The sequence below is a fragment of the Haematobia irritans genome, chromosome 1 (assembly GCF_050003625.1).
Source record: "Haematobia irritans isolate KBUSLIRL chromosome 1, ASM5000362v1, whole genome shotgun sequence".
Taxonomy (NCBI): domain Eukaryota; kingdom Metazoa; phylum Arthropoda; class Insecta; order Diptera; family Muscidae; genus Haematobia; species Haematobia irritans.
The window spans coordinates 258,837,108-258,857,188 of NC_134397.1; the positions used below are offsets into that span (position 1 = coordinate 258,837,108).

Here is a 20,081-nt window from a genome sequence, read left to right on the forward strand (position 1 = left end):
ACAGCTTTCAGTTTGATGTTATCCTCAAAGGCAAAAACATTGATGGTACTACTGGTTGTGATGTTTATCATATGGTACACAGTGGTTAACATCCATCCCATTGTCCAAATTTTCAAAAAGTAAATTTTTTTCAAATTTTCGAAAAGTCGAAAATATGAAAGTCTACGTTCCAAAGTTATTAAAAAATACTTTCGACTCGAACATATATTTTTGATAAATCGGATCGGTCATTCAATGGTTGCAACTTTTGAATTATGTTAATGAGTTCTCTCAAAATAAAAGGAGCTATAACATATAACATTCCCCTGTGATGTTACAATCGATTATTTCTAATAATATTTAAGGCTGTAGACTTGAGTTATAACCGTAGACGGATAAACACTACGACAGAGGTTCGCCTATTTGTTGTGTGTTCGTTCAAGCTTTACCCTCACACTACACGAACAATTATGATAACAACATGAAGAAATAAGAAGAAGCATAAACACAAACAATGAAGATGGACGAAAAGTTATGTGTAAAGCCATTTTTTAGTAAAAATGGAAGAAATAATAAAAATTCTAAGCTGAATTAGCGATCCCTCATTAATTTAATTGCAGAAATGCTTGTTTTAATTATGAAAATAAATTTGTTTTTGCTAATTTTTGGCGAACATCCCCTTACACGTGAAGATTTGTGCCTCCCAACCGGAAAAAATCAAAGTTGTTTTGATTTTATGCCAACACGTCCCCGAAACACGCGAACATGGCCTTATACTAGCGGATTTGTCGCCGCAACGTGTTGTGTCGGCGGGTTTATCCGACCGTATAAGGTGCCCTTAAGCCAACTTCGATTTTTTAAATCGATTAGTTGATATAGACTCTTGTATCCCTAGGATTTCACTGTTGAAAAAAGTACTTTGTCTAGGCTACCTTGTGACTTTGTCAGATATCTCATAATAACTTAATCTCGATAAATTTAATTCAAATTGAAACCACTGTGTAATACTAAACTTCCTCAAAGAAAGGTAAATAAACACATTTGCCATTTGAAATCGGCAAAGACACAAACATATTGCATACAACATAGATTGAGTTAAAAGAATAGATAATCAAATACTGCTGATGCAATTTCCCTCTCTCTCTCACTCTCTTACTCATACAATGTTTTTGCTACACATATGCCAACATTAGCATAGGTATGTGAGTACACATAAATAGAAGTGTGTGAAAAAAAGCATATACGCACTATAAGATTCTACAATGGAAGAACAACGAACGAACGCATCACATCATGCAAAAAGAAAAAGAACCAACAACAATTGTTAGAAGACGTGAAAGAGGTGGCAAGACGTAAGAAAAACAAGTTCAATCACATTTTGAACTTTTGATATTTTTGGAGAAATACGCATATACATTGCGAGCGTACACACCTAGATATATTATTGTTATCTTGTATTGGCATCATACTAAGACGAGAGGATTAGGTACAGTTTAACGGATATTGAAATTTCCGTTTTTTTTTCTCTCTCGCAGATTATCATCATGGACCAATATTACATTGAAGACTCATTAAGGTTAAATGTGGATGAGAGAGAGACAGAGAAAATGACCTATTTGCCTATGCTCATAGAATTATGCGGTAGTATATCGTTTTGTTGAGATAAAGCTTCAGATATTTGCTATGTGACAAGGATGATGGCATAACTTTCTGTCATGGAATTGTTGGAATTAAGATTTTGGATAAATATTGACTATGATAAGAGAATTTTTGTGAAGGAATATTTTACCGGAATAGTCTACAAAGTTTGAATCGCAATTGGGGAAGGAAACCAAGAAGAAATTTACGAACTCACATGTTGCATTCACCATGTTAGTTCAATACATGTTTGTAATCTTTTAGTTGTTTTTCGTTTTTATTTTTTAAATGATAAATTTAATTTTCCTAATGAAACAATCTTAAAGTTTAGGCAACAATAAAGAAAAAATACATTTTCCCCTTTATGGAAATTTATTTCACTTAATTTCTATTTATTTGCATTTTAATGTTATGTCAATACTTGTCGTATACACGTTTGGTTCGAGTATTAAACTAATCTGGTAAATGGTTCGATCTCCTCAGTAGCTAATTTCCTATCTTCCTACAATTTATAATCTTTGGGTTAGGTAAGGTAAAGTGGCGGCCCGATGTATCAGGCTCACTTAGACTATTCAGTCCATTGTAATACCACATTGGTGAACTTCTCTCTTATCACTGAGTGCTGCCCGATTCCATGTTAAGCTCAATGACAAGGGACCTCCTTTTTATAGCCGAGCCCGAACGGCGTTCCACATTGCAGTGAAATCACTTAGAGAAGCATTGAAACCTCAGAAATGTCACCAGCATTACTGAGGTGGGATAATCCACCGCTGAACAACTTTTTGGTGTTCGGTCGAAGTAGGAATCGAACCCACGACCTTGTTTATGCAAGGCGGGCATGCTAACCATGGTGCAATGCCATCGACGTAGGTCGGATGGTATTGCAAATGGGCCATATTGGACCACTTTTACGTATAGCCCCCATATAAACCAACCCCCAGATTTGGCTTGCGGAGCCTCTTAGAGAAGCAACTTCCATCCGATGGTACGTCTTGTTAGTATATGGTCTATAATAGCCATGAAAATTTTTTGTTCCATATCGGTCTTCTTGGAGGAATAAAATTCATTCAATTCGGTTGAAATTGGGTACATTACGCTTTTATATGATCGATAACAACCACGCAAAAAAAACGTTTGGAAAACATTTACCGAAAACTTTTTTTTTTGTTAGAGTTTTTTGAATTGCTTCGAAAATTTTACACTTTTATTACCAAAAAAAATTCGTTTGTTTCAAAATTTTTATTTAAAAAAATATATATTTTCGAACCAGCAACACAGTCCATTTCGTTTATATCAAACACTGTTCTTTTCTGACTTTAGGTCTTTAATATGACACATTTTGCAGTTCATGGTAAAATTTTAATATAGTAGAATGTAATGTTTGTTGAAAATTTTTTTTCGGAAACTTCCGACCCTATCTGGAATATATGTAAAAAAAAACTTGGTCGAAGCAGGGATGGAACCCACGACCCTTGGCATGCAAGTCGGACGTAGCAACCACTGCTCCGCGGTGCCCAACTAAATGTATTTTTCTGTTAAATAAACTTTGTTTAATCGGCTCGTGGGCGCCGCAAGCTATGCTATATAAATATAACTTATATGGGTAATTGTCTATTGATGACAATAACGGCTACATAGCTCAGTGGATAATGTGTTGGCTTACATTGCATTGTCCGTGGTGTGATTCTCCGTCCAGGCGAAAGGAAAAAAAATTGAAATTTGTAAAATCGTATAATTTCTTCTACATTGTTTGTACTACATAAAAGGTGCAAAGAACTAAAAAACCAAATACACTTCCTTTCAGCGAAAAGCAAATGAGAAACGAACTTTGTTTCTCAAAAATTTCGTTTGGGAGGAAAGAATTATTTTTTGCCAATTACAGAAAAATGTGCCCTTTTCGGTTCATAATCACGATTGTCACTCGAGCCAAAAATAATTTACCAAAATTTTTTGTTGCCATAGAAAATGTTGTCATAATGTTATATTTCTATAGAAAATTTTGTCAAAATTTTATTTCTATAGAAAATTTTGTCAACATTTTATTTCTTTAGAAAATTTTGTTAAAAATTTATTTCTATAGGATTTTTTTTTTTTCAAAATTGAATTTCTGTAGAAATTGTTGACAAAATTTTATTTCTATAGAATTTTATGAAGCACCTCTTAGATGTCATCGGCAGCAACCCAAGTAATTTAATTATGGATGACCGTCTTTAGTAGAAGTTTCTAGGCAATCCATGGTGGAGGGTACATAAGATTCGGCCTGGCCGAACTTATGGCCGTATATACTTGTTGTGATTGATTTTTGTTTCAATTTTGTTGAAATTTTGTTGAAACAATTCAATTTTTAATAGAATATTTTTTAAAGCTCAATTAAGTCTTCAATAGGACAAATTCTTTTGAAATTTTTTTCTGTTTACTCTTGAATTTTTGTACAGAAATGGCGTATTCGGGAATATTACACTGAAAGAAAAGTTTTCTTTCGTGAGAAACGGAATTGTATACAAAAGAAGTTTTCTTTTCCCATAAAAAATTATTTAAAAACGAATAAAATATATTATTCCACAATGGTTGCAACGATTGTCATATTTATGCTCTTAACGAAAATACTGTATAACAAAAAAAAAGAAAAAAGTTTGTCTAAACATTTCGGAAAGAAATTCGAATGCGGACGTAAAAGTCTGTTTTAAGTGTGATATAACACTTTGTCACTTGCTTAAAGGGTCGCACTTTACGAACGAGATTAAAATAGAATCGAGAGGAACTCATTGATATGAGAAAACTATGTTATTTCTCTCAACTTCTCTTGTAACATATTTGTGTTAAAATATAAATCCCTTATGGGAGTTTTCTCTGAACCTCATTGGGTATACTTCCCTTTTGAGAAAAAATACTAAAGGCTTTCCCTCCATTTTAGTTCTTGTTTTGGATATGTCAGCCAACTACACTAACTATAGAACCAAATAAACTATGTTGACTTTTTCCATTACAAAAACCACCGAAAACCAAACGGAAGGCATAAAAAAATAGAGGAAAACGCAAAAGTACAAAAGCATCTGTAGCTATATTCCAACATCAGAAGCCTATCACTAGCAAAAGGTACCAAATAATATTGTATAGTTCGGAAAACGCGAGAGAGGGAGGCAAGGAACGAAACGAATGATATACGGACTAGGCTGATAGTCAGGGTGGCATCAGTAGTTCAATGGACTTGTTGGCCTATATTATGCGTTGCATTTTATTGCAACAGCATCAGAAAACTTCGGCAACCACCCAGCATCATAGTCACATTACATAGCTCTTCGACACAAAAAAAAAACAATTTCGAGTTTGCCAAAGTGGAAAGCAACATTTGTAAACGATAGAATGAAAAAAAGAAAGAGAAGGAGGGGTACAATACTATCACCATATGTACATCGCAAATTGAAAAAAACCCAAAAAAATTAAAAGAAAACTATATCACGGACGGATACATATGGATCTAAGTACTAAGATCTTATGTAGCTGTTAAGAAAGTACCATTTGTGCCAAGTTTCTGTCGTTTTTTTTTGTGGTTGTGGCAAATTGCAACATGACCAGCATCGCCATCGACATCACCACCACCAGAGCTCTTATGTCGTAAAATTGTTGAACACATTTAGAATACAATTTGTTCACAAAGCCATATCTTCTGAAGAGATGCATCCACAATGTTGAAATTGCGGATTTAAACGGAAAAAGAATATATCTGAAACATAAAGGTGCGGAGAAATGGCAAACGAGAATAAAATAGCGCCAAATATATGAGTGAATAAAACCTAAATGTTTGGTTTTTTATATGCCCTTTCATTTGTTTCTTAAAGTACACCCATGGAATCTATGGTTATATCGTAATATAATACGAAAAAGATACAACATTTATTTATATATGTTATATTGGGGAAGTATCGAAAAGTTTTTTAAATGTAGCAGAATCAATGGATTCCTATTTAATTGATTTCAGTTTAATTTGAGGTAATTTTAAATTTTCAGATTTAATTAAATTGAAATTTTTGTTTTTATTCTAATTTAACTTTAATTTCAGTTAAATTGTTTTTATACCCACCACCATAGAATGGTGATGGGCGTATAATAAGTTTGTCATTCCGTTTGTAACACATCGAAATATCGATTTCCGACTATATAAAGTATATATACATTCTTGATCAGGGAGAAATTCTAACACGATATAACCATGTCCGTCTGTCTGTTGTAATCACGCTACAGTCTTCAATAATGGCAATCGTGCTGAAATTTCGCACAAACTCGTCTTTCGTCTGCAGGCAGGTCAAGTTCGAAGATGGGCTATAACGGTCCAAGCTTCTCTAAGTGGTTTCACTGCAATGTGGAACGTCGTTCGGACTCGGCTATAAAAAGGAGGTCCCTTGTCATTGAGCTTAACATGGAATCGGGCAGCACTCAGCGATAAGAGAGAAGTTCACCAATGTGGTATCACAATGGGCTGAATAGTCTAAGTGAGCCTGATACATCGGGCTGCCACCTAACCTAACCTATGGGTCCAGGTTTTGATATTGCCTTCATATAAACCGACCTCCCGATTTCGGGTCTTGGGCTTATCCAATTTGCCTGAAATTGGAAATCTAGAGGTATTTTAGGACCACAAAGAGGTCTGCCAAAAATGGTGAGTATGGGTCCATGCTTTGATATAGCCCCCATATAGACCGATGTCCTGATTTTACTTCTTGGACTTGTAAAATTAATCCGTAGTTTATATTTATTTTAGGACCACATAGAGGTATGCCGAAAATTGTGAGTATCGGTCCATGTTTTGATATAGCCCCTATATAGAACGAACTCCCGATTTTATTTCTTGGGCTTATAGAACCGTAGTTTCTATCCAATTTGCCTGAAATTTGAAATCTAGAGGTATTTTAGGACCATGAAGAGGTATGCCGAAAATGGTGAGTATCGGTCCATGTTTTGACATAGCCACCATATAGAACGATCGCCGGATTTTACTTCTTGGACTTATAGAATCCGTAGTTGTTATCCAATTTTCCTGAAATTGGAAATCTAGAGGTATTTTAGGACCATAAAGAGGTATACCGAAAATAGTGAGTATCGGTCGATGTTTTGACATAGCCACCATATAGACCGATCTCCAGATTTTACTTCTTGGACTTATAGAATCCGTAGTTTTTATCCAATTCGCCTGAAATTAGAATCTGAATAGTCTTCGTAGGTAAAATTTTTAGATTTATCTTCGGAAAGTGTACTAGTTGAACTGCTATATTTGGGAGAATATCGGTCATCAAACCCCACTGAAATTCCAAACGAAACTATAATATTTGATTCATGGTGGTGGGTATTTAAGATTTTGATTATTTTAATAATTTTAATTATAATAAAAATTTTTGTTACACTTTTAATTTTAATTTAATTATAATTTTTATATAAGTTTTGATTTTAATTATAATTTCGATTTCAATATTATTTTATATAATAATTTCAACTTTAATTTTATTTGTATTTTTTTTTAATTGTAATTAATAATAATTATTTTAATAATTTTTAATTTAAATTTTATGTTTTCTTACATTTTTAATATTAATTTTAGTTTTTATTTCATTTTTTTTAATAAATTTGAGTTTATTATGTTATATATTATTTTATGTTATAATTTCAACTTTAATTTTATTTGTATTTTTTTTATTGTAATTAATAATAATAGTTTTAGTTATTTCTAATTTTAATTTTATGTTTTCTTACATTTTTAATTTTAGTGTTTAATTCAATTTTTTAATTAATTTGAGTTCTAATTTAATTTCAATTTCAATATTAGTTTTGTTTTTAATTATGATTCCAATATTATTTTAAGTTTTAATTTTATTTGTTTATTTTTATTTCAATTTAATTTTTAAATTTAATTTTAATGTGCATTTTTATATTTTTTTTAATTTTATTAATTTTAATTTTATAGTTATACGTTTAATAATTGTAATTTTAGATAGATATATATTACTAATAATAAATTTTAAATTAAGTTTTTATTAAATAGAAAATAATTATTCAATTTTGAGATCGATCTCAAGCTCGAATAATTATTTTCTATTTAATAAAAAAAGAAAGATAGAATAAAATCAAAATTTCTAAATTAAGTTTTTATTTAAATTTGTATATTAATTTTAGTTTTTGTTTATTAAGTCAATTAAACCATTAATTTCAATATTAGTTTCTGTTTCAGTTTCAGTTTTAATTTAAATTTTGTTTTTAATTTTAATTGTAATTGTACTTTTAATAGTTTTTAATTTTAATAATTTTCAAGTTTAATAATTTTTAATTTTAATAATTTTGATTCTTATTACAATGTTAGTTTAAGTTTTAATTTCAATTTTAATTATAATTTTTCTTATGTTTTCATATTTAATTTAATTATAATTTTAATGTAAATTTTATTTATTTATTTATAATAATTATAATCATAATAAATTATGAATATAAATAATGACAGAAGTTAGGGTACTAAATACAAAGGTTTTCGTCCTTTTTAATGTAAATTTTATTTATTTATTTATAATATTTGTAAACATAATAAATTATTAATATAAATAATGAAGGGTACTAAATAAAATGGTTTTCGACCTAGTATGTCAAATTCAATGTAGCGTAATAAATGATTTTTTTATTTTTTTTATTAATTTTTAAAGTAATTTTAATTTAAGTTTTAATATTTTTTAATAATTTTAATTATTATTTTAATTTTTCTAACATTTTTTTTTCATTTTATTTATTTATAATAATTAATTTCAATATTAATTTTGATTTTAATTTTAAAATTAATTAAATGTAATATCAATATTATCTTAAGCTTTAATTGCAATTTTAATTTCAATTCTAATTCTTATTTGAATTTCAATTATTTTTATAATTTTTAGTTTTAATAATTTCAAGTTTTGTTTTAATTTGCAAAAAAAAATCTAATTATAATTTCGGTTTTTTATTGAATGTTAATTATAACTTTAATTTTTATTTTACTGCCTTCTGTTTTCGTTTTGTAAATTCAAGCTTTGACCTCGAGCTTGAATTTACAAAAAGAAAACAGAAGGTAGTAAAATAAAAATTAAAGTTATAACTAAAATTCAAATAAAAACCGAAATTAAAATTAGATTTTTTAATAAACAAAAAGGTCAAAAAACAACAAACTTAGATTTTTATTTTACTTTTATTTATTTTAAATGTTAGTTAATTTCAATTTATATTTTAGTTTTTATTTCAAATTAAATTTAATTGATTTAAATTTAAATTTTAGGTTTTATTTTAATTTTTATGTTTAACTCTAATTTTAATTTTGTTTATCTTAAATTTATATTTTAGTTTTTATTTCAAATTTAAATTGATTTAAATTTAAATTTAAGTTTTAGTTTTTATTTTAATTTTTATGTTTAACTCTAATTTTAATTTTGTTTATCTTAAATTTTTGTAATTTTGATTTTAGATTTAATTTTAACTTCCATTCCACTAAATAAAAGTTTAATATATAATTTAACTCTATATAACTTTCATGGACACAAATCGTGGTGGTCATTTGACTGGTATTGCTTTTCATTACACTTTCTTTATTATGAAATAAATATCCGATGATTTCCTTCAAAAATTGAAATTTTTATTTGACTATAAAAATAACATGTCTTATATGGAAACCCTTTACTATCATTATTCGGTGAGAGTTTAAGAAGAAATAAAAAAAATATAATTTTCCCTCATAGTATTTTTGCAATAAAAACGAATATTTTTATGGTTATCACTATATTCCTTTTGGCCACTATCAGACCAAACAAAGTTAGGGGGCACCAATTTTTTGTTTGTATTATTGTTTTTTTGTAACAAAATATGAAATGTTTTTATTTTTCAATCAATAATGAAAATAATTGCAGTCCGAATGTATGCGCCAGCTTTCCTGGTGCTCCGATTAAGTGCATCTTCCAGTTCATTTCTTCCTAATGGAAATGACTTTCATTATTTGGTTTTTAAAAATAGAGATGTCTGCGTTAGTCACTTTGTCGTTTTTTTTTTTTGTTTTGGTTTTCAGTTCCCATTGGTACATTTCTCAATGCAATACCAATTTTCCGCCAATTACGAAAGAAAAACAAATCATTTGGTCTTTTTATTTATTTTGAGATAATTTCATTCAATTGGTAATTGCAGTGGAACCTAAAGTGGGGACTTCTAATCACTTAATTGCAGTAGGTTTGTTTGATTTTCCACATAACATGTAATTGGGAAAGGCAGATGCTTGGAAATTGACTTCTGATTGGTAATAAAATGCACTTGAATACAATAAAAAAAGACTTCTTTTAATTTTAGACTAATTAAAAAAAGGGGACAATTTTTATTTTTTACAGCAAAAGTGTGGTTAATGTAAAAAAATTAATTTAAATAATTATTATATACTTTGCGATTGACTGCACAAAAAACAAACAAGTGAGTAAAGTAGAAAGTCGGGCGGGGCCGACTATATCATACCCTAAACCATCCCTACTGGATTCGTAGACATTGTTTGTGGGGTGTCAATCGTATAAGTTTGGGTGATAAACCGCATTTCCAGATTTAAGAACATAAATCTGGAACATGTTTATGGGAGTTTTGCCACAACCTGAGCAGAAATGTCCGATATTCCGAGCTATAGTTGATTATGCACCTACAATATTAGCATGCTACTAATATTGAGTCCATTATTAAAAAATGGGAAATCGCTCAATTAGTTGTGGGTAATAAATCCTAGATCGACTCAGGAGGTGATTCTGAGTCGATCGGTATATATTTTATGGGGTCTAAAATCAATATTTCTGGTAGGCACTTAATTGGCAGATCAAAGTTTGTATACCCTGACCACTATGTGGTTTAGGGTATAAAAATTCTTATCCAATAACGAAAGTAATTGATCCAATTAATTTTTTAATTGATACAATAATTTCTTCAATCACAGAAATGATTGCGTCAATTCGAAAATTAATTGATCCAATTAAAAAATTAATTGATACTATTAATTTCTGTGATTGATATTTGTTTCAATTAAAATTTTTTTTAACCAATTCAATTTTTAATTAAATATTTTTTTAAACTCAATTAAAATTTGAATTTGAAAAATTTTCGTGAAATTTGTTTCTGGGTGTATGTTATTATTTTCGATACTCTAATTAAAGTATAAAGCTTAAGTTTTATTAAAAAGTATATTAGGATTATTAATTTAAATTTTAGATCGTGAAAATTATTATTATTAAAATTTGAAATTTGCAACCCTACTAAAAAAACAAATTAAATTTCTTAAGATTCAGAACTACTGTATTTTTAGTTTCTTTAATCCTTGCGAAGAAACTTTGAATTTTCACTCTTTTCTCTTAAAAAGAAACAATACCAAAAAACTAACAAAGACACCCTTTTCCGAAAAGTTCAAAAGTTAGATTCTCCAAGTAAACAAAAAAAAACGAAAATTGTGGAAGAACAAAAACAAAAAACCAAACTAGAAAATTTTAAAGCATTCATTGCACGTACAGGCGATGTACTTTATCTATATGCACCACACAAAAACAAATTTAAATAAAATCAACTGATACCAATAGAGAAAAAAAGTAAAGAAAAATCCCAAATAGAAAATGCGGAAATTTTCACACACAAAAAGATGTCGATGGGGATCGAAATAAAACGAACAAGAGCTTTAATTTTTCTTTTTTGTTTCTTTTGCCATAGAATATTTTCAAAGGTTCAACATCAAAGTCCAATTTTACACCATCCCCAGCATCATCATTATCATTGCACCAGCTTTGGCTTTCGACCCTGTGTGTATTCGCTTTGGGTATGGCAGCGATGCTGTTAATTTAATGTTTGAAAGCCAAATCTCTACATTTGGACTTTATAAACAAATACTGAGTGAAACGGAAAAAATTTCGATACTTGGAATTAATTTTTGTTTTGTTTATATTCTTCAATTCGGTGGAAAAACAATTTTAAAAAAAGTTTGAAAGAATATTCAATATGAATACATCCATATTGAATTCAATCTCTTATGTTTCATTGGAAAATTTACAATTTTTCGTAGTACAAACTATATTTCTATGGTCATAATTATTATTCGAGCTTTTTTGGAGACAATGGAGATTGATCTAGAAAAATCTTTCATACACCCAGAGAAGGAATATGATCACCTCAAACATGTTTTAAGAGCAAAATGTTATTTTTGGGTGGTGACCATGTAACATGGTTTTCGCAACCATGTTATTTTTTTCGGCAAGCAGGTTATATTTGACGAGAAAATAACATTTTAGTGACAAACATGTTACATGGTCACCATACAAAAATAACATTTTGCTCTTGAAACATGTTTGAGGTGATCATATTCCTTCTCTGCGTGTAGACAATTATTATACCCTCCACCATATGATGGGGAGTACGTTAACTTTGTCATTCCGTTTGCAATACATCGAAATATTGTACTAAGACCCCGTAAAATATATATATTCTGGCTCGTCGTGAAATTCTGAGTCGATCTAAGCATGTCCGTCCGTCTGTTGAAATCACGCTAACTTCCGAACGAAACAAGCTATCGAATTGAAACTTTGCACAAGTAGTTGTTATTGATGTAGGTCGGATGGTATTGAAAATGAGCCATATCGGTCCACTTTTACGTATAGCCCCCATATAAATTGTGCCTTTTTCGTATCGTCGCCTATGGAGTATTATTGATACTATTGAAATATATCTCTCGAAAACCAGTTCTTCGTTGCATACAGCACCCAGAAATACAATATATGGTTTATTACAAATAGGTTCCATTACTGTGGGGCCATTAAAAAAACATTTTATCCATTTTTTTGTTGCTAATTTTGGAATTCGACTGAATTAGTTTTTTAGTGTGAATAAAACATTATTCTTTTAAATCCTGAATTTTTCGTCTTCTTTTCAAAATGTTTGTTATTAATTCATATACATTTGGGGTGTTATTTCATATTTTGAAGCATTTATTTCATAGCGAAAAAATTACCACGCAGTCGAAGTTTGACTGCGTGGTAATGGACGACGAAACCTACGTCAAATCCGACTACAAGCAGCTTCCGGGACAGGGGTTTTATACGGCAAAAGGAAGGGGAAAGGTAGCAGATATTTTCAAGCACATAAAACTGTCAAAGTTCGCAAAGAAATATCTGGTTTGGCAAGCCATCTGTACCTGTGGCTTGAAAAACAGCATTTTCATAGCTTCCGGGACTGTCAACCAAGAAATTTATGTGAAAGAGTGTTTGAATAAACGTCTGCAGCCTTTCCTAAAGAAACACGGTTGTTCCGTACTGTTTTGGCCGGATTGGCATCTTGCCATTACGGTAAAAAGGCCAAGAACCCTCCCAAACACGCCAGAGCTCCGCCCAATTGAAAAATACTGGGCTATTGTCAAGCGGAACCTAAAGAAGACCAAGGCAAACTGGCTTTCTGCGGCGAAGAAGGTGGACAAGGTGGCTGTACAAAATCTGATGCCAGGTGTCAAGCGTGAGGCCCGGCAATTCGGATTTGGAAAAGCGAAAGCCTAACTGAATATTTTTCCTGAATTTTATACTAATTGAACTTGAAAAAGAAATTTAATTTTATTTTTTAAATAAACGATTTCACCGATTTACACGCGTTTTCCCTTGACCAAATTTTGACCGTATCACCCTTTATTCCTATAAACTAAAATAATATAGGAAATAAAATAGGCTATTTTATAGTAAAATCCATCAACGGTCTTCGTTTTCAAAATGTTGCAGTTTTAATACATATACATTTGAGACATTATTTCATATTTAGAGGCAATTATATCATATCTTGATATGGGGATTTTTTATAGTTGTGAACAAAATACTCCAATTTTAGAATATTCTTTAATTTTCTCTTTGGGGCGTTATGTCGTAGAGCCTTTCCAATGTGTTTACTTCCTAAGGTCCCATCGAAATTACTGAATTGGTATAATCCATTAGTAACTTCCTTGACATCTTGCAGGAGAAAACGTTACGGTACACACAAAAAAATTTTCTCGGATTCAATCACCAAATTAATTGATCCAATTAATTTTTTAATTGAAATGTCTTCAATCACGAAAATGATAGTATCAATCACAGTTTTAATTGGGCATAGAAAAAATTCTTGATTAAAAAATTAATTGATTTTTTCAGCAAAATTCAATTAATTTTTTAATTGATTCAATTAAAAATTTAATTGATGTTGATTGCAAAACACAATTAATTTGTTAATTAAAAAAGGTAACTATTTTTAATTACTTAGTTAGATTGGCTTAGAGTTTTTATTTGGATTAACAAATGATTGTTTGAAATACATTTTTAATTAAAAAAGTAAAAAAAAAAATCACTTTTTTAACTGAATTAGTCTTCCGAATTTGATTAAAAAGTTAATTGTATCAATTAATTTTTTAATTAAACATTTTAAAAATTTCAATCATTGACTTAATTAACTTAATGTTTCTATCATGATTAAAAAGTTAATTGTATCAATTAATTTATTAATTGAAAAAATTTTCAACTTCAATTAACTTTTTAATTGGAAATATTTTGGTGATATTTTCTTCTGTGTATGAAAACAATTTCTTCAACTGTTTTCGTATTTCTATAAACTAAAGTAAAACTGGAAAATTAGTTACGCGTTTAAAACCGAGTCTTCAAATCCTTCTAGGCTATTTGATAGTAAAATCCCTCAAAGATATTATTTTCGAAATGTTGGAAAGAAGACCTTTGGGGCGTTATTTCATATTTAGGTGCATTTATTTTATATCTTAATAATGGGAACTTATTTCATTATGAAAAATATTCCAATTTTTTGGAATTCATTCATTCATTTTTTCTCTTTGGGGCGCTTTCAAATGTGTTTTCTTCCTAAGGTCGTCTCATCGAAATTTCTCAGTTGTTATATTTCATAAGTATCATCGTTGGCTTCTTGCAGGCGAACTACCTTCACAGAAACGTTAAGGTATGAAAATAATTTCTTCAATTGTTATTTCTATAAACTTAAATACAACTGAAACATGAGTTACATGATTAAGATTTCTCTCAAAAATCCCTTCTAGCCTATTGTATAGTAAAATAACTCAAAGGTAATACAAAAATTCACTAAATGAATATACAGTATATGAATTATTTTCCATGCTATCTAACTATTACATTCCTATTTGGCGGGGTGACACATAAAATACTTGAAGCGATAAATAAAATGTCTTATCAAAATTCGTGTGAGTTTCATTCTTTATGTTAAGGGTAAAAATTAAATTATTAGAAATATTCAGAAATTATCAGTTTATACATGATAACATATGACCTCTATTAAGTTAGTTAGTGTGTCATGGATATCAGTGGTTAAAATATTGGGTCATATATGATTTTTGGTGATTTTAGTTACATTTCAAAAGGTGATTTGTCAAAGAAGTATATCGATAGGTACACTAAAGGAAGAGTTTTCTTTTCTGAGGCGCAAACTTTTAGACAAGCACAGTTTTCATTTGACTCCAAAGAATTTTCTTAAAGGTAAATAAAAAGAATTAGAGACTATTGTTGAATCGCATAACATAAATTTGGGTTTGTTGGGCCTAAAAGAAAACATTTTATAAGAAAGGGGAATTTCGCTTATCTAAAATTTCGTTACGAGGTAAAGTATGTTTTCTTTGGGTGTATTTCGCTTTAAAACAAAAAAAAAATATATTAAAAAAATCATGTAAAAAGTAAAATGGTTCATCAATCTAGACTGAAGAAAACATTATCTGTAATCTATAATATAGATTACACGGACTGAAAAAAAAACGTCTACAATTTAGTATATAATAAAATTTTATGTAAATATAGTTTTAATTGTTGTGTTATTTAAAACATATGTTTTATGATTTGGTTTATTATTATTATAAAATTGTATTGAAGTTTTTTTTTTTTTTTAAATACCATAAATATCCAGATCTATATTCTCAAATCTACTCAAGATCCCACAACCATTTGAGTATTAAAATTAATGACCCAAGAAAATTTGTATTTGAAACAAAGCCAAAAAATACATATATGCATACTAAGTACAAAATAAAATATTATGAAATATCATAGGTATATACATATAGGTATTATATAGACATTGACTAAAGTGATGAGTGATATGCCATAAGAATTTTGGAAAATTATTTGAAATGTATATTTTTGCTCTAGTTTTTTGAAGTAAAAAATACAACATGTTTCACTACATTTGGTGTGATAAGGTTAAGATATATCAAATACAGTAGATAATGGATATAAGAAAGTCAGAAAAACCCACAAAACTTTTTCTTATCGTTTTTTCTTATAGAGAATTATTGTTAATAAGAAAAAGTTTCTTTTAAGCATACATATGGGTATAAGGAAATTCTATCTTATAAGAATATATATTTTCTTTATAAATTTGGAAAGAATAAAGAAGAATTAATATTTTTTTCTTTTTTTTTTTGAAAAAAAAAACAACAAAGAAAAATTATTAATTTCTATATGCGATTTTTTCTTATATGAGATGTACTTATATCCGTTAAATACTATACAAAAGTTTACTAATAAATTTACTTGAGGTTTTTACTTAAGATTTTTTTTAAAGAAATTAACCCTCTAATGCCCCAATTTTTTTGCCAGCTCATTACATTTTCAATGTTAACGACACAGAAGCAAGAGAACTAAGCAAGAAAAATGTATACCGTAAAATTCAGCATATGCTGCAAAGCCTCCTGAATAGTTTCAAATAAGTTTTGTTTTTATTTTGCCCATTTTTGTTGTCTTAAGGTATGTTTTACCAAAAGCTTTCCTATTAAATGAAGCCCGCCTAAAGGCGGGCCTGGGCATTAGAGGGTTAAGCAGTTTTTTTTTATTTTCAAGCTCGTTATTTGAACTACAAATTTTGACGTGTTTACAGAAAACATATCACTACCATTTTTCCAATTAAAATTTTAAATGAATTTTAAAAACTATTCAATTAAAAGTTTAATTGGTTTAAACAAAATTTAATTGAAACTAAAATCAATAACAATAAGTATATACGGCCGTAAGTTCGGCCAGGCCGAAGCTTATGTACCCTCCACCATGGATTGCGTAGAAACTTCTTCTAAACACTGCCATTAACTATCAAATTAATTAAGTTGCGGTAACGCTTGCCGATGGCAAGGTATCTTAAAACCTCCTAACACCGTCTTCTAAATTATATGTAAGTCCGTACGTGGTATATATTAAATCAAAAAAGATCGATCAAATACGTATATAATTCAGTTTGACAAAATTTTCTATAGACATAAAATTTCGACAACATTTTCTATAGAAATAAAATTTTAACAAAATTTTCTATAGAAATAAAGTTTTCAAAAAATTTTTTATAGAAATTAAATTTTGACAAAATTTTCTTTAGAAATACAATTTTGGTAGATTATTTTTGGCTCGAGTGGCAACTATGATTATGAACCGATATGGACCACTTTTTGTGTGATTGGAGATCGGCTATATATAACTATAGACCGATATGGACCAATTTTGGTATGGTTGTTAGCGGTCATATACTAACACCACGTTCCAAATTTAAACCGGATTAGATAAATTCCAAGAGGCACAGGAGGTCAAATCTGGAGAACGGTTTATATGGGGGCTATATATAATTATGGACCGATGTGGACCAATTTTTGCATGGTTGTTAGAGACCATACACCAACACCATGTACCAAATTTCAGTCGGATCGGATGAAATTTGCTTCTCTTTGAGGCTCCACAAGCCAAATCTGGGGATCGGTTTATATGGGGGGTATATGTTATATAATTATGGACCGTTGTGGACCAATTTTTGCATGGTTGTTAGATACCATATACCAACACCATGTACCAAATTTCAGCCGGATCGGATGAAATTTGCTTCTTTTTGAGGCTCCGAAAGCCAAATCGGGGGATCGGTTTATATGGGGGCTATATATAATTATTGACCGATGTGGACCAATTTTTGCATGGTTGTTAGAGACTATATAACAACACCATGTACCAAATTTAAGCAAGATCGGATGAAATTTGCTTCTCTTTGAGGATCCGCAAGCCAAATCGGTTTATACGGGGACTATATATAATTATGGACCGATGTGGACCAATTTTTGCATGGTTATTAGATACCATGTACCAACATCATGTATCAAATTTCACCCGGATCGGATGAAATTTGCTTCTCTTTGAGGCTCCGCAAGCCAAATCCGGGGATCGGTTTATTTGGGGGCTATATATAATTATGGACCGATGTGGGATAATTTTTGCATGGTTGTTAGAGACCATATACCAACACCATGTACCAAATTTCAGCCGGATCGGATGAAATATGCTTCTGTTAGAGGCTCCACAAGCCAAATCTGACGGTCCCTTTATATGGGGGCTATACGTAAAAGTGGACCGATATGGCCCATTTACAATACCATCCGACCTACATCAATAACAACTACTTGTGCAAAGTTTCAAGCCGATAGCTTGTTTCGTTCGGAAGTTAGCGTGATTTCAACAGACAGACGGACGGACGAACGGACGGACATGTTTAGATCGACTCAGAATTTTACCACCACCCAGAATATATATAATTTATGGGGTATTAGAGCAATATATCGATGTGTTTCAAACGGAATGACAAAGTTAATATACCCCCCATCCTATTAATTGTATCAATTAATTTTTTAATTAGAACAATTAATTTTTTAATTGACTTTGGTGATTGATACTGTGATCATTCAATAATTTCTGCGATTGAAGAAATTTAAATTAAAAATTAAATGGATCAATTAATTTCGTGATTGATATTAAACTCAAAAAGAAAAGTTTATTTAGATCCAAAAATGTTGATCTTCGTAATTGGCTGTTTGGCTAATATTACTTTTCATATACGTATCATAATTTCCTCTTTATTATGACAGTTTTGGACATAATTTTGGAACAGCTCTTATTGGAAAATAATTTATATGTATATACCTATTATAATAATTGGTAATATTCATGATATATATATGAAATATTAACTATACACACAAACATAAAATATTTAATATATTAAACGATATGATTCCCATTTTCATATTCTACATATTAGGCAATTTTATTTTAATATTTTTAATAGAAGAAGTTAATCTATTCGTTACATATGTTATTATTATAGAAAATAGTTCTTCAAATCATTAATCTATCGAAGCACCATATTTAATAACCCAGCAAAAAAAGCGGTGCCAAAAAAGTAATATTTTTTTTTTTTTTTTGATCCGGAAGTGGTGCAAAATTGACGCAGAAGCGATGAATTTAACATGGGCTTGTCATAGGACGGAAGTCCTTCATTTCAACAGCCGTTGCACTGAATTTGCATCACTTCTTTAGGTGTGAGCCGAATTCAATGTTTTGGATGTAAATTAAAAAATTCTGTAATATTTTGTCAAATAAATAATTTTTATAATTTTTTTTTTTATAATTTTTAATGGATTCTAACGCTTTTCGGAAACGTTTGACCTCAAATATTTTCAACAATTCACAATTTTTTCAGATTGGATTTAGCATTTTTTTTTGAGAAAATTTAAATGATTTGTAATATTTTATGAATTCTTACTCTGTTTTTAAACTATTTGAAACAAACAAAGTTAAAATTACCCATTAAAAGTATGAAAAAAACATGTTAAAAATTGAATTAAAAGAACTTCCTGGGAAGTTAAAATAATGAACATCATTGGGAGTGCATCTTCTGGAAGTGTTTTTAAAGATGTGCCTTTGAAAGAACTTCCAAAATTTTTTTGCTGGGTTCCCAGCAAAAAAGTCACAACTTTAAAAGCACTTCCAAAAATGTCCTTTCAAAGATGTTCTTTATTTTAACTACTCAGGAAGTTCTTTTAATTCAATTTTTTATAACTCGCTTTTTTCATACATTTAAAGGGCAATTTGAACTTTTTTTGTTTCAAATATGTTAAAAACAGGGTAGGCTTAATAAAAATGGTTCTAATTATTTAAATTTTGTCGAAAATATTTCTAAATTCATTCGAGAAAAATTGCGAAATTTTGAAAATATTTGAGGTCAAGGGTTTCAGACTAGCGTTAGATTACATTTAAAATTATGAAAATATGAAATTTTTCAGAATATCACAAAATTTTTCACTTCACATCCAAAATACTGAATTCAGATCACACCCTAAAGTGTTTCAAATTCAGTGCAACGGCTGTTGAAATGATGGACCTGCGTCCTATGACAAGCCCATGTAAAATTCATCGCTTCTGCGCCAATTTTGCACCACTTCCGGATCCAATAAGAACATTTTCATTACTTTTTTGGCGACACTTTTTTTTTGCTGGGAAATTCATAAATTAGTAAATACAATTTTGTATATATATACAATAATTTTAGTATAATTAATATTTTTATTATTATTAATATTTCTATTATAATAAATATGTTCATTATAATTAATATTT

The 20,081-nt window shown here is 29.6% G+C and overlaps 1 protein-coding gene across 7 annotated transcripts in view; it reads right to left on the minus strand.

Moving 5' to 3' along the window:
- Positions 1-20,081, minus strand: part of LOC142221004 (ubiquitin carboxyl-terminal hydrolase 12/46 homolog) — a 345,234-nt gene that overhangs the window by 75,615 nt on the left and 249,538 nt on the right. The gene's annotated exons all lie outside the window — the stretch shown is intronic.